This window comes from Physeter macrocephalus, chromosome 15 (genome assembly GCF_002837175.3).
Source record: "Physeter macrocephalus isolate SW-GA chromosome 15, ASM283717v5, whole genome shotgun sequence".
Lineage (NCBI taxonomy): Eukaryota > Metazoa > Chordata > Mammalia > Artiodactyla > Physeteridae > Physeter > Physeter macrocephalus.
The window spans coordinates 67,639,754-67,662,875 of NC_041228.1; the positions used below are offsets into that span (position 1 = coordinate 67,639,754).

Consider the following 23,122-nt stretch of genomic DNA (forward strand, 5'->3'; position numbering starts at 1 on the left):
GTGTGTGTGTGTGTGTGTGTGTGTGTGTGTGTGCGCGCGCGCGCGCGCGCGCACGCGCATGTGTTGGGGGTAAAAGGAAAAAGAAATTGATTACACACTAGATATTAACAATACTAACACAGGAATAGGATCTGAAATTGGCATATTGCAATGGTCAAAATTCTAAAACACTCCATCTGAAGTATCAGAACAGCTAAATTATATTGAGCACATATATTTATCACATGAGAGATAATATAAAATTCCCTTTGCTATCTTAAAAGAAGTTTTTTCCAACTCTATTAAAAATGATTTAGTGCTATAAGTATCTTCCAGCTTTCCTTCAGTTTGTACTACAAATAGGTTTAATATTTAATTACTTTGCCTATCATAAATAAAAAAGTAAAAGAATTATTAGGTTTTGCCACACTTAGTAATATCTTAAGTGGACTCATTCATTTGACAACCATGAAAAATTTATTTTGTGTAAAGCATCATGCTGAATATTATTATAATTGATCTAAGATTCGTTTCAATCTACACATACCTGACTCAATGAATACACTATAAGGTAATGAGACACTCTGATCTCACCATCTGGCTTGGACACTAAGCTACCTCGGTGAGCTTGAAAAGGATAGCAATTCCCACACTTTACCTTCTCATCCAAAATAGGGACAAGTCCTGCAAGGATAAAACTACATAGAATATGTAAAAAGAGTTGCAAAATCCTGTACACATTTAAATTATTACTATGTCTAACTGGAAATACATCCATTTCAGAAACACATAACTATCTAGAGGAAGCTTTTGAATCTGACTTGGGGTTTCAGTATTATTATTATTATTACTTCCATTACCAGGTATTTTCCATTCATTATTTCACCTAATGATCACAATAACCCTATGACATAAGCATAATTAAAACCAATTTATCCAAAACAAAAAGCATCAGAACCAGATGGCTTCACTTGTGGATTCTACCAAACAGCTAAGGAAGAAATTATACCAAATCTCTAAAATCTTTTTCAGAAGATAGAAGCAGAGGGAATGCTTCCTAACTTATTCTATGAGGCCAGCGTTACCTTAATAACAAAGCCACACAAAGACACTGCAAGAAAAGAAAGCTACAGACCAATATCTCTCATGAACATAGATGAAATACCCTCAGAAGAATTTAGCAAATCAAATCTAAAAAAGTATAAGAAAAGTTATACACCATGACCAAGTGGAATTTATCCCAGGTATGCAAGGCTGGTCGAGCATTTGAAAATTAATTAATGTAATACATCACATCAACAGACTAAAAAAGAAAAACCACATGATCATATCAATAGATGCAGGAAAAGAATATAACAAAATCCAATTACCCACTCATGATAAAAACTCTCAGTTAATTAGGGATAGAGAACTTTTTCAACCTGATAATGACTATCTACGAAAAACTTAATGGTTAGAAATTAGAAGCTTTCCCACTAAGATCAGGTACAGAGCAAGGATATTCCTTCTCACCACACCTTTTCAACATTGTACTGGAAATCCTCACTAATATAATAAGGCAAGAAAAGGAAACAGAAGCTATACAGGTTAGGAAGAAAGACACAAAACCGTTGTGTTTGCAGATGACGTGACTGTCAATATAGAAAATCCAAAAGAATTGATTTTTAAAATTCCTGGAACTAATAGCAAGGTTGCAGGATACAAGTTTAATGTACAAAAGTCAATTGATTTTTTTTTTTTTTTTTTTTTTTTTTTTGCGGTACGCGGGACTCTCACTGTTGTGGCCTCTCCCGCTGCGGAGCACAGGCTCCGGACGCGCAGGCCCAGCAGCCATGGCCCACGGGCCCAGCCGCTCCGCGGCATGTGGGATCCTCCCAGAACGGGGCACGAACCCGTGTCCCCTGCATCAGCAGGCGGACTCTCAACCACTGCGCCACCAGGGAAGCCCCAAAAGTCAATTGATTTTATGTAAGCCAAAAATGAACAAGTGGAATTTAAAATTAAAAACACAACACCATTTACATTAGCACTCAAGAAAATAAAACACTTAAGTATAAAGCTAACAAAGTATGTACAAGGTCTACATGAGGAAAATGAAAAATTTCTAATAAAATTAAAGAAAAACTAAAATGAAGAGATATTCCATGTTCATGAATAGGAAGAACTGTCAAGATGTCAGTTCTTCCCAACTTGATCTACAGAGTCTATGCAATCTCATTCAAAATCCCAGCAAATTATTTTATGGACATCAACAAATTAATCCTAAAATGTATTTGAAGAGGCAAAAGATACAGAATAGCCAATACAATATTGAAGGAGAAAAACAAAGTTGGAGGACTGATGCTATCCAACTTCAAGATTTATTATAAAGCTATAGTAATCAAGACAATGTGATATTGGTGGGGAAAAAAATAGGCAAATAGATCAATGGAACAGAATAGAGAGCCCAGAAAATCACCCACATAAATAATATAATCAACTGATCTTTGACAAAGGAGCAAAGGCAATAGAGCAAAGATAGTTCCTTCAACAAATAAAGCTAGAACAACTGGACATCCACATGCAAAAAAATGTACCTAGACACAGACCTTACACCCTTTACAAAAATTAGCTCAAAATATATTATAGATCTAAATGTAAAATGCAAAACTATAAAATTCCTAGAAGACAACATAGACGAAAACCTAGATGATGTTTAGTATATTGGTGCCTTTTTAGATACAACATCAAAGACATGATCATGAAAGAAATAATTGATAAATTGGACTTCGTTAACATTAAAACCTTCTTCTTTGGGCTTCCCTCGTGGCGCAGTGGTTGAGAGTCTGCCTGCCGATGCAGGGGACACGGGTTCGTGCGCCGGTCCAGGAGGATCCCACATGCCGGCGGAGCAGCTGGGCCCCGAGAGCCATGGCCGCTGAGCCTGCGCGTCCGGAGCCTGTGCTCTGCAACGGGAGAGGCCACAACAGTGAGAGGCCCGCGTACCGCCAAAAAAAAAAAAAAAAAAAATCTTCTTCTTTGTGAAAGAAAATTTCAAGAGAATTAGAAGAGAAGCCACTTACTGGGAAGAAATATTAACAAAATATACCTCTGATAAAGGACTCACATAAAATGTAGGAAGAACACTTAAAACTCAACAGTAAGAAAACAAACTACCACTTAAAAAATGAGCCAAAGACCCTAATAGACGGTTCACCAAAGTAGATACACAGGTGGCAAAGAAGTATATGAAAAGATGCTCCATATCATATGTCACCAGTGAAATGGAAATTAAATTAACTGTGAGCTATCACTATATATTCATTAGAATGGCCAAAATCCAGAACACTGACAATACCAAATGCTGGTGAGCAACTGGAATTCTCATACATTGCTGTTGGGAATGCAAAATGGTACAGCCACTTTGGAAGACAGTTTGGTGGTCTGGTTTCTTACAAAACTAAACATACTCTTACTATATGTCCATCAATCACATTTCTTGGTATTTACGAAAAACGTGTACACAGATGATTACAGCAGCTTTATTCATAACTGCCAGAACTTGGAAGCAACCAAGTCCTTCAGTAAGTGAATGGATAAACAGTGCTATATCTAGACAATGGAATATTATTCAGCACTAAAAAGAAATGTGCTATTAAGCCATGGGGGGGGGAAATTAATAAAAGAACCTTAAATGCATATTATTAAGTGAAAGAAGCCAGTCTTAAAAGGTTTCATACATACTGTGTGATTCCAATGACATTCTGAAAAAGCAAAACCATGGAGACAGTAAAAGATTAGTGGTCTCCAGCATTGGCGGAGGTGGGGAGATGAAAAGGCAGAGCACAGAGGGTTTTTAGAGCAGTGAAAATACTCTGTAGGACACTGTAATGATGGATATGTGTTATTGCACATTTGTCCAAACCCACAGAAGATGCAACACCAAGACTAAGCCCTCAGGGACTTTGGGTGATTATGATGTGTAGGTTCAGCCTTGGTAAAATGTACCGTTTTGATGTACCATTCACGATGTTGATTATGGGGGGAGGCTAGGCCTGTTTGTGGGCAGGGAGTATATAGGAATCTTTATACCTTCCTCACAGTTTTGTGTTAAACCTACAACTGCTCAAAGAAAAATCTTTCAAAAAAACCCAAAAAAACTAATATACAGGTGATAAAGTGAGGTGAGGGTCAGGAAAGTTAAATCATCTCCTAATAAATATCCTGGTTAACAAGTGGCTGAGTCACCACTGGAACCCAGATTGGCCTCGTTCCAAAGCACATGCCTTTCTACTGTTCTACGTAATTGCTTATTATGGTGGGAGATTTTAAACTGATTAATTGAAGAAGTCAAAATTCCTTAAAGAAATCTCCTCACATCAAGGAACAAATAAGATATATAGTTAGCACATCGTAAAGCTAGGACTTTCAGCCTGATTAATTCAGCAGCAAACAGTCCTCATTAAAGAAGGACTCCGTCACACCACTGGCATTTCTCAACATTCAAACACACAGGGTCCTAAGAAACATTCTTACGTGAAGTTTTCTGACGTGATTGAAGTAACCATACCATCTGTCTAGTCCATTCAACTACAAGATATTACATTGCACTGAAAGTTTTAAGGAATTTTCTAGTATAAATATTCTAAATGGTTCTTCCAACAGAGAGCTAATCTGTTTTTTTAACATCTTTATTGGAGTATAATTGCTTTACAATGGTGTGTTAGTTTCTGCTGTATAACAAAGTGAATCAGTTATATGTATACATATATCCCCATACCCCCTCCCTCTTGCATCTCCCTCCCATCCTCCCTATCCCACCCCTCTAGGTGGTCACAAAGCACTGAGCTGATCTCCCTGTGTAGAGAGCTAATCTTGATTAAGTAATGTCTGAAAAAAAAGGAAGATGGTTATCAAGTATCCTGGTAATAAAAATAAGTCAGATCATCTAAAGCCTAGAAATATGTCCCCTCCTTGGGGTGAAATAAGCAATGATCCAATGTAAGAATTAGCCTTTTTGAAGCTAAAAGAAGTACTTTAAAAACAAACCAAAGATGCTTTGGGTGCTATCACAATGAGTTGGAGGAAGGACAAAATTATGAATCTATCAAAATTTCACAAAGAGCTCATGATCTGTTCAAGTCCTCATTTTGATTATGTGTCCACATGTGGATGGCAAAATGTCAGCTGCAGCACATACCCCTTCCTGAGAATACTTCCCCAAGTAGAGAGAAAAAGGGTCTCTGGAAATAGGAATCACCAGAACCTTCCTTATATTCACTGGCATTTAAATTAATCTTTGGGGAAAACTGAAAATCTATGAGTGCATGAAAGAGAGAGTGAAGAATAGGAGAGGAAGATGGACCAAGCCCTGAGCAGCTGTCATTAAGAGTTTAAATCAAAAAGCAGCAGGAAGATCCAGAAAAGGAGGCTAAAAAGGAGGCCAGAGAAACAAGTGTAAAAACAGAGGAGTGGGTAGTGATGGAAGCCACAGGTATCATGTTTTACAGAAGGAAATATGGTAAACTGTGTCGAATAAGAATGAGAAACCAGGTGAAATGAAAGCACCAGAGTGTGCATGTATCTTAATAACAGAGGTCTCTGGTGATTTTAGGAGAGTCATTTTGGTAGAATCACGAGATCAAAGCCAGATGGCCATTTTTTGCAAATGAACTAAACCTTGAAATAGGGAACTTAGAAACTATGCTTGACAGAGCTCATTCTGCTCTAGGAACAGATTCACTAACTGTTTAACTTCCAAGTCAAGAAGTCAGACAGGGATCTTCCAAATAATTGGTGGGTTAGTTCAGAAAAGAACATGTTTGTTATCACAAGCCTGTTCTAATAAATGCAGTGAGAAGGATCAGTGTATTAAAAGAACAGGCCCCAATATTGGAGATAAAGTAAAATGATGCCTTCTGGTATTTTTTTTTAAATCACTTAATATTAACAGAGATGAATTTATTATGGAGACAGATTTGATCAGAAGCACAGGGAATCAAGGTTAACTATGGAAAGTCTTTGAACTAACACAGAGGAGCCTTTTAAATTAATCTGTGAGAGTCAGCAGAAAAGAAAATTGGTAAAATAATGACAGTGAAGAACAAGACATAGGAAAAGGAAATGGAAGATGAGTTAAGCTGTAATTTCCCTTCCATATTATGAAGGCTCACTGCCAAGAAATGAAATTTCTAGCTATGAAGAAGAAAAACTGGATCATGGACAGGTAACAGGAAAAATTAGATAGACAGATGATAGATAGATAGATATAAAATGGATGGATAGATGATGGATGGATGGATAGATGATGGATGGATGGATATATAGATATATGGATAGATACATAAGGGATGGATGGATAGATGATGGATGGATTGATGTATAGATAGATAATGGCTGGATGCATAGATAGATAATGGATGGATGGATGTATAGACAGATAGATAGACAGATAGATAGGTAGATAGATAGATAGAGTGGACAGAGAGCAAATCTAGCATATATGTGTAACATAGTTACAGGTTTTTTTTTTTAAGTGAGACTAAAAATCACAAGATAAGGGAAACAATGCACCCTGTGCATAATTAAATCAGATTTTTCAAAAGCCTTATTTAATAAGGAACTGGCCTCATTTTTGAAGCATGGGAAACTCACAAAAAAGCATACCATTCATTAGATGTAATTAATTTCACAGTTTTCTGAAAGTAACTAAATGAAAACCAAGCAGTGGCTTGCACTGAACATGCTTTAGGTTAAAATAATAGAGGTAATCAGCCATTAAAAACAAAAGGCACACTTAAGACTTGGGTTGGTGAGGTGTTGCTAGAAGTACAATCTACATATCAGCTGGAGTCTTCTACTCTTTTGAGATCTAAACGGGTCCTGGCTTGAACCCTCATTTTGCACAGTGTGGAAATCCAAAGCCTTTCCATTCCTGAAGGGCAAACCTTAAGGGAAAATCTGTTTCTGGGTTCATACTTCTGGGGCCTGCTGTCTCTAATATTGAGCTGACTGAGGCATAAAAATCATCTGCATCCTCAAGCCAATTTGCACATGTGTTTATGAGTGTGGGCTACTTTAAGATTTGGTAAGGGATGGACCCGCAGAAGATTGCGTGTTGGGTTGTAGAACTGCAGAGAGTTTTTACTGAGCCCTCAACAATCCTTTTCAGAGAAAATCCTACAGCCACCCTGCTGCTTCCACCAGCTGCTCTACCTCCCATCATTCAGTGTGTACCATAATTTCCTCTTCCTAGTCTCTGCTCTCTTCCCTCTTTTCTTTGCTTCCCTCTCTTCCCCACCTCACCCTCAGAAACAAAACTAATTCCTCTCTTAATTCTCATAAGAGCAATTTAACCAGCCTCTTTTGTGGCTTTGACTTGTTAAACACCACACCCTACAGGGCCCCATCTTCTACCCGGCAGCTAATCAAGGCGTTTCCTCCAAGGTAGTTTCTTCCCCCAAAGGCATTCTGGTGCCAATTGTTAAGTAAATGAATCCAGGGTTTCCCTGGTGGCATAGTGGTTGAGAGTCCGCCTGCCGATGCAGGAGACATGGGTTTGTGCCCCGGCCTCGGAAGATCCCACATGCCGCGGAGCGGCTGGGCCCGTGAGCCATGGCCGCTGAGCCTGTGCATCCGGAGCCTGTGCTCTGCAACGGGAGAAGCCACAACAGTGAGAGGCCCGCGTACTGCAAAAAAAAAAAAAAAAAAGAAAAAAAAGAAAATGAATCCAGTACCTAAATGAAATGTGTACTTCAAATGAGTGGCTTTGTCTCAAAGGAAAATCACCAACTGCTTGAAAAGCTCATGTCACATGATAGCAATATTCAATGTAGCCTGCAATTATTGCGAGTAAAGTCTGTTGTAGAATAGGTAGTGCCTCTAAGGGAATTTTTCCACTTTAGGAAATTCTCATTGAAATTGGAGGTCACATACAAGAAAGCTTTCCAAAAAATAAATAAGACTTGAGAGAAGATTGTATTTTGTGGGTGGGGATAACTTTCATTAGGTAACCACAGCACACACTCCCACCAACTTAGAGCCCTCATCTGCCTGCCTCAGTAGAGCTACAGGAACAAATAGCAGCTAGCCAAGGCCCCACACCAAGGGCTAAGTCAGGACCAGGCTGATTGCCCACCTTCCGGCTGGTAGTGAGGTTTTCATGCCTTTCAATCCTGTTTACCCCCTTGTTTCCCAGCACTCAAGACTCCTGACTTGTTCCACATCTTCTCTTTCTTTGCTACACAGCTGTCATGCAGGGATTTCCTTGCCACCTGGGAATTCTCTTCAGCTTTCCCCCGTATTGGATATGCTCTTCCCTACATCCCAAGGCTTCCTAATGCTGTTCAGAATCCCTATGAATGACATTCAAAATCTAACTTCTGTATAAGACCTGATTTTTTCTCTCTAGAATCTTCTTGTCTTTATTTGACTCTTTATGTATATGGCTGGACATTCAATGGGTCACTTTAATCTAGAAATTCATGTCTTTCAGTTCCAGGATTTTTTTCAGTTTCAGGAATTCTCATATTTTCCCTCTCTTTTCTTTGGAGAACTCTTAGTATTCAGATATTGGTCCTTCTACACAGATCTTCTAAATTTGTTTGAACTTTCTTCTCCTATTATCCATGTCTTATGTTTTCAATTTTTTAAAAATTGAAGTAGAGTTGATTTACAATGCTGTGCCAATCTCTGCTGTACAGCAAAGTGACTCAGCTTCCTATTATCCACTTCTTTTTCATTCATTTTCAGAAAGATTTTCTTGATGTAACCTTCTATTGATTTGTTAAGTTCTCATATATTTTTAATACCCCTAAGCCCATGCTTGTACTTTGATAATTCACTTTTTACAACATTCTGGCCTTGCTTTGTGAATGCAACACCATCTTGTAACTCTTTGAAGATACTATTAAAACAGTTTTGAAGTTTCTTGATTCTTCCTGCATTTTCTATTTTCTCTCTCTTTTTTTTGTTTGTTTGCCATTTTTTTTCCTTCTGTATTTCATGTTAGGAACTCTATTTGCATGAGCAGAATTTGTCAGTGGTGGATAACACTTGACACTAAGCTGGCTTTTTCAATAAAGGGCACACAAACATCAGTATCTCTGTGGTTTCTACCAAAGGCCAGTCAGTTTTCTCTGAAGGAAATTCTCTATTCTTCTACCTGGTGTGTGTAAATGAGGCTGGGAGAATTCCCATTATTGTTTGAGGGAAGAGTCAACCTTTTCAGAGAGTGATGTTCCAGTCTTCTGCTGGTATGAGGACAAGACATCCATCAGCTGAAGACTGAAGGAGAGGATGTGAGGACCTATTTCATAATCAAATTTTCAATGGATCTTTAAAAGGTCCCTAATACCACAAATTTCCAAGTTCTTCCAGAGTTCTGGGTCATGAACCATCTTGCTCTTTGTCGACCTGCCCCTCACACTACTACATTCACTTTTACCTTTTTCTAGACTATGTCAGTTACCCCTGGTCCGTCCATTTTCCATCTTTCAAAAGCTGTTGAAGTCTCTTATCTGTTAGTCTTTCATGTAGTTCTTGAGGTCTTCTGGGTTCATCATTTTTTTTTGCTATCTTTCAATAATGTTAGGAAAAAAAAGGGCAGAAGTAACCACTTGTGTCCAGTATCCCTTGTTAACCAGAATTAAAGTTCTCTCTTCAATCCTTATAATCTGTCTCCCATTCTTACCACTCCAGTGAAGTTACTCATGTGAATGTCACATCCAACCTCTGTATTGCTACATACATTGGGAATTACCTTGACCTAATCCTCCTTGATTTTTTGGCATTGAATACAACCTGCCACTCCTTGAAATTCTATTTTGGGGGGTTGAATGATATCACATTCTCCTGGTTTTTCTCTTTACCATCTAGTCTTCAGTCTTCTTTGCTTCCTCTTCCTGTTTTGGCCATCTCCTAAATGTTTAAGTACAAGTCCCTAGATATGCAGTCAACAAACTGGAGACCTAGGAGAGTCGATGGTGTAGTTCCAGCCAGAGTCCAAAGGCCTGAGAACCAGGAGAGCTGAGAGTGTAAGTTCTAGTCTGAAAGCTGGCAAGCTTAAGGCACAAGAGAGCTGATGTTTCAGTTTGAGTCTAAAGGTAGGAAAAGACTGATATTCCAGCTGAAGTAGTCAGTACTCATTGGAGAGTCAGGCTTTTTGTTCTATTCAGGCCTTCTACTGATAGGATAAGGCTCACCCACATTAGGGAGGGCAATCTGCTTTATTCAATCTACCTAATCAGATGTTAATCTCACCCAAAAAGATCCTCACAGATACACCCAGAATAATGTTTGACCATATATCTGGGCAACCCATACCCTAGTCAAGTTGACATATAAAATTAACCATCACACTTGGTTAATCAAAAAAATGTCAGTCGGGGCTTCCCTGGTGGCACAGCGGTTGGGAGTCCGCCAGCCGATGCAGGGGATGCGGGTTCGTGCCCAGGTCCGGGAGGATCCCACATGCTGCGGAGCGGCTGGGCTCGTGAGCCATGGCTGCTGAGCCTGCGCGTCTGGAGCCTGTGCTCCACAGCGGGAGAGGCCACAGTGGTGAGGGGCCCGCGTACCGCAAAAAAAAAAAAAAAAAAAAAAAGTCAGTCATGTTAGACAATCATAAAAGAAATACATAGAGAAATGGAAATTTTAATTTTACACCAAACATAAATACATATTTATTTACTTATCTTTTATAGTAGACACAAAGCATTTTCTTTGAGTGATTCTGGTCTTTCTCACAAAACTATACCCATAATTCAACTTCTTCCAATGTGCGTTGCCTTAAGTGAAAAAAAGAACTTAAATCTAAGAGCAAAAATTGTTCTAGACCTTTAAAGTTTTTCTCCTAATTCTTTATAGTTATTTGATCTGATCTCATTTTTCAAAAGCCATTTGCTTTCTGAAGTATTTAACTTACTTTTCACAGCAACCGCATTTTTATTTTAAAACTTGTCATTTTGCATAGTAAGTAGTTGCCAAGCTGTGGAACAAGTAGTTGTTCTATTAGTACAATGACAAGGTTTGGAATCAAACACAACTGAGTCTAGGGAAGCCTACAATTCAACCGATGGAAGCACAAGTGCATGGGCAGAGTGGGGTGAGCAGTGTAGCAGCAGTGAAGGTCAGGGCTTGCTTAGGATCAGGTAAGATCACAATAGAACACCTTAGGATTGGTGGGTACAGCAAAAGGAAGGCTTTGAGGTAAGCGTATGGAAGAGTCTTAGAAAGCAAAGGCTTGTTTGATGCTATCTATTGAAAAGCCAAACAGTCTTATGTTCACTAAAAATGGATTTTTCAGGAAGTTCCTGAAAGGAACACAAGTTATTTTTAAGTTTTATCTCTCTGGACAAAAATTTCCTGCAACAGTTGTGACATTGTGATGAAGACAGTGACAGAGTAAAATCATGACAATGAAAACAGTAAAATGTATTCGTGTGTGCGTGAGGGGTGCAGGGTTGGGAAGAGATGCTTTTGATTTGCCAAATGGGAACATAATAGTAAGTTTACAGAGGATGGTGCTGAGTAAGTACCAACAAACCTAGAAGGAAATTATACATAGTGAAAGGAGCAAGGGCTTGGAGTCAGTCAAATCTAGATTTAAATCTATAATGTGTTACAATTTTGTAGTAGTATGATCCTGGTTTGGGACCTTTGGAGTGATAACTCTCTCTATGATGTTATGGGAATTAAATAAAATAATGGATGAGAAAAGAATGCATGGGAGGTGTACGTATTTCAGGCAGGAAACCTATGGCTCATTCAAATGGAAAAACCGAAAAGTGTTTGATGTGGTGACTGATTTCGAGGATTAAGGAACCAACAAAGGATGTTGAGGCCACAGCAGGAAGTCCTGTTAGACTCCTAGACCTGAAGGAGCAAGGGAGGGAGCTGAACTAGAGCTGTAACCCTGTAAGAGCTGTAACCCTGGGAGGGAAGCCACCTGATAATTGCTGAGGCCACAGGTAAAGGGATGCAGACATTGCCAACCCAGGCAGGGAGAAGCAGGAATAAATACGCTGACCTCTTCCTCCTCTCACTCTCTAATCTGCTGCATTGCATTTGTCAAACCCAACTAAAAACCAGAGTGCCGATGAGCCTGGATAATGCAGTCTTCCCAGGTCAGCTTCTTGGGGCTTGGAGCAGGATGGAGAAGAGCAAACAATGTGTCAGGAGAGGCATACACACAATAACCAGCCCCAGCAGGGACATCCAAAAATCTTAGTTCCCCTGCCATGATCAATTTAGGCCTGAGATTATATGTTGAAATAGAGGTATGTGCCAGTACAGTGCTAAAGAGATCTCTATATATCTATTTTGGGGGAAAAAATTTTTAAGCACTAACCACAATCCTGGTGTAATAATACTTGATTAATATAAGAATGTTAGCTTAATGGGCCCGTTCACTCTATAAGGGGACCAATATTATATCTGCTTATCAACAAATCAGGATGGAAAAATATACAATGTTCATTAGGATCAGAAATACACTGTCCATTCACAATGTCCATCCAATTCAAGAATCTCCCCTTAACAAAACCTATAGGTTTTTTTTTTAAAAAAACTTGGGACAAAAAAGAACTAGTTGAATAGAAATGAACTCATGTTATGGAATAAACATACCAAAATACACAGGTAACCTATGAGAATGTCTATACATAGCAATGATGCTATAACTACTAATGCACCATCATAGTGCATGCTGAAGAGCTCGGTCAGAGGACTAGTAGAGTGCCTTTCTGGAACCTTTCTGTGTCCTGGTTCAGTGTTATTCTCAATCTAATTTATTTTGAATCTCAACCCGCTCCAGAGAGGGTGTCCATTTACTTGTAGCAGTGCTTCTGGTTGAGCACACAGAGTTGATCACCCTTACTTCCCCTTGCCATCTAACTCCCTTTGAATGTTCCTGAATGCCCAAGATATCCTCTGCAAATGCTCTCTTCTGCTGAATAGGAAGACATTCGACTACCCCTCACTCCCACCACCACCTCCCCACAACAGTTCTAAGCCAGGAAAGGAATATCTTCTAGAATGAGTCTGCTCAACTCATTATTCAAAGTCACTTCCTTTGGTGTGTGGTTGTCTCTTATCGCAAAAAATGTCCACAGTGTGGGATCTGGCCTTGCCCTAACCTTCTGAACAGGGCTTTAGCAATCAAATGCTCCTTTTATATCAGCTATTCTGAATCTTGTTCTTGTTTTATGTAGAAAATGTTGAAGGGAGGATATTCTCCTTTAAGTAGATCATGGAAGGTATTCCTTGAGGGTTGTCACCCCTTGAGAGAAACCAATTATCTATATTCTGGGCATTTCATGTCCCAGACCCTCTCCGCGACACCATTTCCATTACTTTATCATCACAACTCATTTTTTAATCCAGTCAGCTTTTGAGAAATGACTATTTATATTTTCTAGGGAAACTTTTTAAAGGAGACAATACTAGTTTGGGTGTATAAGTTCAGATACGCTTATTTTTAAAAATCGGTCCTGTTTCTTCATGGTTTGCATGAGTTTTTACATACTGCATACTCTTAAATACAAATCTATTCATCTTCTCTAAAAGATTGCAAATTTCTTCAAGGCTGGGATTATAATTTATTCATCTCTTTTTTCCACCAAATATATTCTTCTGCTTAATGACTTTGATTCATTTATGAAATGCTGCCACCAAGAGAAGAGCCATTAAATGGAAAAAAAAATCCATTATGGTTTTTTTTGTTCTCAAATAATCAAGTTTTAATACCACATGTATTTAAGAACTGCTTTAATGCATAAGTAAGAATGATTTATTATTAACATGACATTTACCAGTATATAAATAAATGCCACTAAAGTGCTTGAAACTACTTACTCATAGCGTTTATTATCTTTACTTTATTTATTTTTAAAACCTCACACCACCCCCAAGGGCAGATTTTATTAGCATCACTTTATGATGAGGAAAGGAAGGCTCAAATAAGTGAGTTTAGTAATACGACTGAGGTTAAATTAAAGTTCATTAAGTGTAATACGAAGAAGTATGATGCTTTTATCAGAGACCAAACCCCAAGATACCCAAAAACTCTTCTTAGAAAAATGAGTTGAACAATAAAAACAACGTCTTGTCATTAATAAATAAACAAATTAAATAGTTTACATTTAAAATGTACTGTAATACAATAAAAGACAGCGGATGGTGGGTGGTAGAGGAAAGACGTGAGAAAGATATTCTTTGGAAGATGTGTTCTTTCTATGTCATTCTCTTTGCCAATTTTTCAACCATTTCGAGGCTCAGGGTTGCCCAGAACTCAAATCTACACTTGAAATTACAGCACAGAAACATACCTTTAGGGCAAAATAAAGACTAACCATAAGAACACTTCAAAACACTTCAAAAGAGCCCATGTGAATCACTAGCTGAAGAAGCTGTCTTTCATCCCTTTACTTGTCTTATGTCCACAAAGGAAAACATTTTGGGTGCATCCTTCCCAGTGTGCAATTTAAATTTGTTCCACGCACTGTCCTCTGATTAAAAACTTGTTTTGAGTGAATTGGTAAGCATTTCTTTGCCTAAAATCACACTGTTGAAATAGCACTTTGTATTGCATTTTTATTCAGTGTGTTTTACAGTGAAAATCTTGTGATTCTGGGGGAACAAAGAACAAGTGTCTGAAAAGTAATACAACTTTTCAAGATATATTGAAAAGTCATTAACTGAGCACTCTTCAAGGGAGGTAGGTCATCACACATCACAAAGCATGTACTTGTATCAGTGAATGGAGAAATCTATGACAAAACTATTCCTATAACAGCCTTATTAGAAGATCATTTGAAGTAGTGGTCAAATTGGTCAGTTGCTTCTGATGAAGCAGTTGTTTTGATTGCAACAGTTCAAATGGTTTCCAAAATGTTAACTTGCTACAAAGGCAATTTATTCTTGTGTATCGGAGGTGTTTTCAACTTCTTAGACTGGAGCCCTCATGCTGGTTTTCAACAATTTTGCAGCAGAAACTAGAGCAACAAGAACATGAATGCTTATAGATTCTGGAGGGTGGGGAGGCTCCTGAATTTATGGAAGTGGCAGAGTGAAGAAATAGTCTTGAAAAGCCAAAGACCGAGGTAATGGAGCGCTACCACACTCCAGACACTTGAAAACATGAGACAAAGGCACCGGTGCCTCCCTCCCATTCATTTTACATGGATCTTCCAAGAATCCCCATTTTTTGGGACTCATCTTTCTTTACTCATCCTTCTTTTATGCTCACCCTAGCTGTTTTCTTCCTGATACTAATCAAAGTCACTCTACCCCTATTTATCCTCACCCAATTTCTGACATGATAAATACTTCGCCTTACTTAACATGTGTCTCCCTCCTCCTCATGCCTTCAGGCTTCCGTCATCCCTTTCGAAGACTACAACGGGAGTATAATCTTGAGAGACTGTCTGGGACTGTGAGGTGCCTGTGTTTATTTCTCTCTGTATATTTTTCTCTCTAGTGTGTCACTCTATATTTATGAAGCCTTTTTATGATGACACAGACAAGCGCTTACAAATAATTTATTTCCAGGAAAAAAACTTTATTGCAAATCACAGTAAGACTTTCTTAGCATCAAGAGGCACAATCCTGAAAATTTTTTCAATGTGTTGATCAGTTGCTGTGTAAGTGGATAGAAATGTTAGTTATTGGCTGTTTTTAACTATTTCTCCCTACTTTCATCACTGTTTTTATTCTCCAAAATTGTTAAGACTACAAGACAAATTGCAACAGAAATTAGTCCAAGAATATCAAATTTTCCTGAAGGAAACTCTTACATGGTTACGAAGTTTGAGTTCTAATCCAAGTGCTCATCCAAGCCCATATGAGGTAATTATTTTAAAGCATTAATGGGTCCTATTACTAACTTCACACCGCAAAGAAAGGGAGAAAAATTGACCAAAGACTTTTGCCTCTTCAGAACTATTATGTTTTGTTGATGTTGACAAAGAAGATAAGATATAATATCTAAGACAAGCATATATAAAAATTTTTAAGGAAAAATTTTAAGTTCCTATAGAAAAACTCACATGAAGTTCCACCAACCCAAATATCCTCTGGTGTGGGATGTCTTAATCAACTGTCGATGACAACAGAGCTCAGGTGGAACTTCCATGCTTTTTTCAGAGAATTCTCTTCTAGGAACAGAAACCTACTGAACAAAGGATGAAATACTTCTTTCTTTTCATGGTTCTTATGAAACAATGCTCTTTCCATTTCACCCTTTAGTATCGCTCCTAACTTATCTTCCTGGAAAGAAATATCCATTTTCACTAGCCTTAAGCAAATGTTTAAACCTATGTTTCAAAATCTGCTGTCTACTTGGTATAGGGAAATGAGTCCACCTATTTATTTAGTTTTTGCCATTTTACCAGTTTTTAAGTGTACAATCCAGTGGTGTTAATTATCTTCACAATGCTGTGCAACCATCACCGCTACCTATTTCCAAAGCTTCTTCATCATGCCTAATAGAGATTCTATAATCATTAAATAATAACTCCCCATTCTCCTCTCCCTCTAACTCCTGGTAAGCTCTACTCCACTTTCTGTCTATGAATTTGCCTATTCTAGATATTTCATATAAGTAGACTCATACAATACTTGTCCTTTTGTATCTGCCTTTTTAAACTAAGCATAATATTTTTAAGGTTCATTCATGTTGTATCACATATCAGAACTTCATTCCTTTTTATGGCTTAATAATATTCTATCATATTTTGATTATCCATTCATCTGTTGATAGACACTTGGACTGTTTCTATCTCTCAGCAGTTGTGAATAATGTTCCAATGAACATGAGCATACAGGTATCCATTTGAGCCCCTGTTTTTAGTAATGTGGGGTATATTCCTAGGACTGTAATTTCTGGGTCTTATGATACTTCTATATTTGTCTTTTTGAGGAACCACAAACTCTTTCAAAGGAGCTGAACCATTTTACATCCCCACTAGCAATGGATGAGGGTGTAATTTCCCTACATGCTCACTGACACTTGTTATTTTCTATTTTTAAAAATGAAAGCCATCCTGTAAGTGTAAAGTGGTATCTTATGATGGTTTTGATTTGCACTTCCCTAATGATTAGAGATGTTGAACATCTTTTCATGTGTTTATTGCCCATTTGCTATCTCTTCAAGTCTTTGCTCATTTTTTAATTGGGTTGTTTTCTTTTAGTGTTGAGTTTTGGGAGTTCTTATATATTTTGGATAGTAAACCCTTATCAGAAAAATGATTTACAAATACTTTCTCCCATTTAGTAGGTTGTCTTTCACCTTTTTTATAATGTCTGTTGATGAACAGAAGTTTTTAATTTTGATGAAGTTCAATTTATCTATTTCTTTCTTTTATTGTTTATGCTTTGGGGTGTCAGATCTAAGAATCCATTCCCAAAATCTAAGGTCATGAAGATTTACCACTATATTTTCTTCTAAGAGTTTTATGGTTTTAGCTCTCATATTTACATTGTTTGTCCATTTGAGGTAATTTTTGCATACAGTGTGAGTTACCTATTTATTTTTGAAGATTCTATCTTGACACAGGAAAGGCAACACATAGATTATTATAGGAACCCCCGAGATACACAAATTCATCTCTATTTAGTGGTGCATCCATGGTTGCTCTAAACTGGGGAGAGTAATAAAGGAAACAGTTAAAGTTAACAATAATTCTGGCTTTTAGGCAGAAGACTAGATTCAGAGGTAGAAGAAGAAAAAAAAAATCAAAGTTTCAATTAGAGAAAACTTACATTCCCTGTCATCCACAGTACACCATTTCCCCATGCTTGATAAAATGCTTCAAGCTGAAGAGAAGTTAGAGAGGAGATTTTAGATTAGGGACGGTCCCAGAGAAAGGAAATCTTTGCTCACTTTCAGGCTGATTCCTAGCAAGAGACAGAGATAAAATCCTATATTTGGGGGATCTGAAAGCAGAAGGAAGAATATTATGCTTCCTACCTGGCTACTCATGGAGGCTAGAAGACCCACTGAAAGTTTCATGCATCCTCATGATGAAAAACAGTACAGGAGATGGCTACCTAGTGTACCATTTATACAGACTATGGGCCAGAGAGGAACCTCCGCAATATTGGCTGAGCCTCCTTCCCACAGGGCATGGGGAGCTGCCGACCTTCTGACATGAAACATTGTGCATCACCCTAAGAATACAGAGTTACTATTACAATGACTTTAAAATTAAGTTCAATCATGTCTTATAAAATTTTATACAACCAACAGAGAACTATTACATTTTTCAGGAATAGAGAAGACACAGGTGAATATTATCTTCACCATGCCTCACCTCGTGTCTGGAAGATCTCACCAAACTTCACTACTCTCTAATTTGGAAGATTAGCCAATTTAAATTATTCTGCAGCAGCTGGTGACTAAATACAGTTGAATGCATTTATACAGGGTTGTCTCATGATATTTTAAAAGAACACCAATATTTTCAGATGATGCTTTCACAAAGCCATAAAATGACCATTTGAGACACTGTTGTATGCAAATAAATTCTCTCATCAGCTTCTGCATCTCCAGTGCAATTTGACACATAAATGCAGGAAGAGTGGAGGACTGAAGGCTAACAAAAAATTGGATGTGGCCAGAGGTCTCCCTCTTCACATCATAGCTTTATCGCTGTCAAGATGAAAGGAGGATCCTGGTCTCTGCTCTCACTTCAAAGCCATCCAGGCATTAAATCTTTAACATGTTCATGCCTTTAGCAGAAGGCTTTTGAAGACAGGGCAAATTGATGTGAATTCCAGGGGAGTAAAAGGTGATTTTTCTCCACGAAAACGTAAATCATTCTGATGGATCTTAACAAGTCCAGTAAGAGGGGGAGTATGTTGAGATAATGTAGAAAATGCTGCGACACATTGAGGAGGAGAATGGAATGTGAAGTTGAGTGTCCCCTTTGGAAGAAAGCTCAGAAAAGAATCAAAGAGGTGAGATCTGCCTCTGTGCTCATAGAAAATAGTTATAATTTCAAATTTAAAGACTCAATTGACTGGTCTTAAATCATTATTGTTTGTCTTTTTTTTCTTCCAGTTTTATTCAGACATAATTTACAAACAGCAAGTATATAAGTTTAAGGTGTACAGCATAATGATTTGACTTACATACATCATGAAATGATTACAAGTTTAGGAAACATTCAGCATCTCACGTACGTACAAAATAAAAGAAAAAATATTTTTAATATAGGGACTCAGGATTTATTCCCTTAACACCTTTCCTATATAATATACAGCAATGTTTATTGCATTAATCATGCTGTACATTACATCCCTAGTACTTGTTTATCTTATAACTGGAAGGTTGTACCTTTTAACCACCTTCAACTAACTTCCCCTCGCCCCTCCCACCCTGCCTCTGGCAACTACAAAAATGATCTATTTTTCTATGAGTTTGTTTGTTTGCTTGTTTGCTTTGAAGTATAATTGACATGCAACACTATGGTGGTTCCTGGTCTACAACATAGTGATTTATTATTTCTATACATTACAAAATGATCACCATGATAAGTCTGGTTACCATCGGTCATCATACAAAGACACTACATTATTATTAACTACTTTTCCCATCTTCATTTCAACCCCGTGACTCCTTTATTTTTTAACTGGAAGTTCTTACCGCTTACTTTCCCTCTCCTATTTCACTCCTCCCCCCACTCTCCTCCCCTCTGGCAACCACCTGTTGGCTCTCTGTAGCTAGGACTTGGGTTGCTTTGTTAGCTTTGTTCATTTGTTTTGTTTGTTAGATTGCCCATATAAGTGAAATTGTGCAGTATTTGTCTTTCTCTAATCTGACTAATTTCACTTAGGTAATACCCTTTAGGTCCATATATATGTGTATATATACACATATATATGGGGGAGGGGCAAAATAGGTGAAGGGAATTCAGGGGTACAAACTACTAGGTATAAAAGAAATAAGTTACAAGGATGTAATGTACAGCACAAAGGATATAGTCAATATTTTATCATAACTTTGCATGGAGTATAATCTATAAAAATATCAAATTACTATGTTATACACCTGCAACTAAAATAATATTGCAAGTCAACTATACTCCAATTTTTAAAAATTAAAGCAAATCACATTTTTTTAAAAAGTAACAGCTCTGTTCTTTTTTTTTTTTCCTGAAGTGAGCTTTTCCTCTTGGCAAATGATTGCTCTGCCTGAAGCTATTTGTCACTAGGGTGGGGACAGAAGGGTGGAGTTACCATGTCTGCCATATTCTCAGCATCTCATCATTACAGTTTAATTCTTCATGTCTGTTTCCTATGGGAAACCCTCTCCACAATGTAGCATCATCTACTTCATGAGTTAGGGTAAGAGGTGAACAAGGAGTGCTGCTCTATGGTGGTGGTACAAGTTATCACAGTGATTTCCTCATTGTCTTGATATCAACACTTCACCTCATCATGGTATAAGCTGATATCATCATGGGCAGTGAACACTTACTGAATATTCATTATAAGTTTACCAAAGAGAATGCGAAGAGTACTCATTCTTGATTGCTATGGGCTTTCTATTTGGGGGAAAGGGCACATAGATAAAAGCAATCCAGTTTTCTAGACTGTCAGGTCTGGATTTCATTGTATCCCACTTATAAGCTACAAACAGTTTCCTGGATGCTTAGAAGATGACAGGAGATCCTGAGTCAGAAACAAAGGACTTTGTTATTCACAGCAGAGTAAGCATCAGTAGACCTTGGGGAACCCACTGCTTTTCCAGCCAGAGGCAAACTAGCCTGCTCCTTGTCCAAGGCAGATACCTTACCTCATCTCACAGGTTACCAGCTGCATAAACAAACATGAAAAATGGCCTGGGTAACAGGGCCTTGCAGTCTCAGCATGCCCAGCAAGACATACAGGAACACGAGAAGCCCAAGTAAGACTGTCTTTCTCAACAGAAGCAGAAAGTCAAATGATCAATATGGATGACAGCACCACTGACATCTGGAGATCAGAAGTAAGAGGACCCTCATGACTTAGGGGAATTGATGATGACATTGGCTACAAAAAAATTGCTGGTTACTGTAACATGTTTATTACCAGCTTACCTCTATAGGCAGCAGTGGGTTGCTTACAAGGAAAAAAAAAAAAAAAACGGGAAGGAAGAGGAGGAATGGGTCTTCTGGAGTTTTAATACTGTACTTATTAGTTGAGATTGGACTAACCACATTGAGAGATCCAATGTAAAAATATTCTGAACATACATCCTCAACGATTTGAAGGAAGGGGTGTTAGATGCAGGAATCTGATTATAATCAAGTGAGTTGAAATGTTATCTTCATCCAGACATTTCGATATATTTTCTACTATATATCCCTCCTTAGTGACAATAGAAACAATGGGAACAATGCCTGTGTTTTAAGTTGCAATTAGCTGCGTAGCGGATGATGGAAGGATGGGGATTTTAAACCCCTAATGCTCCCATTAGATAAAAATCTGACATGTAAGTCATCATTATTCAGCAGCATAAGGCCAAGTAAATTAGTGGCAGGCCAATTCCTGCTCCACACCCATGTCTGCCTGGCCCCATTCCCTCAGTGAGGTCCAGAGCCACACAAGAGATTGTAGCCAATAGTGACCTTTTGTTCCAGAAGCTCCGCTGATTCTAGCAGGAAATGGGGTTTCCTCCACTTGGTTTCAGAGGACACTGCATGTGACCTTGAAGTATTTTGTGATCCTATTTTGAGGCCAACAGCAATAAAGCAGCAACATTTCCCAGACGAAAGTAGTTGACATCAGGCCTACACAAGACTGACAGACAGTTATGAAGCAGACCAGGACTCCTTGTTTTGGAGAGGAGATCTGTATCCATGATTACAGCCCCTGTCTCTCTACACTATCAATTTATGGAAGACAGAACATTGAAAAGTGGAAATCATTGGCTAGCACTATAATATTATTTAATATGAATAAGTGGCCCAAATAAACATGTGAAAATCAATGTTTTTTTCAAAAGAAATGTTGATCAACTTTCTTATTCATAGTTTACATACTGAGTCTTTGATCAGGAAAAAGCTCTCTTCTCTCTTTGTCTGTGTATGTGTGTGTGTGTGTGTGTGTGTGTGTGTGTCTCAGGATTTCCAGAATCTATTTGTGCATTTTTTACTGAAATCCCTCTATAGGAGAAAAAAGTGAGTTTTCATTTGCATGCAGAAGAAAAGAGCTTTGGGAAATCTTTGTGTCACTTAATTTGAGGAGCTCTTTGCCACTCCCTGAAACTGCCTCTTCCCTCCTCCTGTTTCTAATTATCCCATTTCCTTGTTCACAGCTTGCTCTTACTTACCCAAACACCTAAACATCATTTCTTCAGTGATTTTCAAGTATATATATATATATATATCACCAAGTGCTGTGACCACCTCAGCTGTGTTTGCATTTTAAAAGAGGAAATTTGTATTTCAAAAAAATATATGGTCTATTACTAACAGTGGATTTTGGAGGGGTATCTTTGGTGGGAGGGAGGGTTCTTCTCCCAATTCTAAAGCTATAAAGCCTTTAACAAAACATCTGGTCTGCTTCTGCATAAGTCAATCTCCAGTCCACTTCACCAAACAGAGGATTTCTGTGTCCAAACACAGACCAAATCATTGACTTTAGACCTATTTATGGACAATGTTAACTATCCAATGAAAACCTTTACAATTCCAGCAGTCGACCAGATAGTTTGTCTGATATCAAGCATCCAGATGCTATTTGAGAACACATAGACTTTTGGTTGAATTTTTCAATTGTCATCGGGTATTTGGCACTAAATACACACAGCCTTTAGAAACCACAGAAGGAACTTATTCTCCAGGCATTTCGTGTAATCCGCCTACAATGTGGTCTTTCTGTTCTAAAAGAAAGTTCCACTGTCCCTCGAAAGTGGCAGCAGAAAGCACATCTGTCATATTGAGAAATTGGATATTTAGGAGGCTCTTTTGATCTTTGGGGAAAGCTGGTGCCTCTCAGGAGGCGAAGCTGCTCCTTGTGTCATTCAGGACAGGCCAGCCATGGTAACCCCAAATGCTTCCGATTTCAGTGGCTTAAACAACAGAAGTTTGGGCTTCCCTGGTGGCGCAGTGGTTGAGAGTCTGCCTGCCGATGCAGGTTCGTGCGGGTTCGTGCCCCGGTTCGGGAGGATCCCACACGCCGC

At 38.3% G+C, this 23,122-nt stretch overlaps 1 protein-coding gene across 3 annotated transcripts in view; it reads right to left on the reverse strand.

The window, feature by feature from the left end:
• PREX2 (phosphatidylinositol-3,4,5-trisphosphate dependent Rac exchange factor 2) overlaps positions 1-23,122 on the reverse strand; it is a 351,708-nt gene that overhangs the window by 327,574 nt on the left and 1,012 nt on the right. The gene's annotated exons all lie outside the window — the stretch shown is intronic.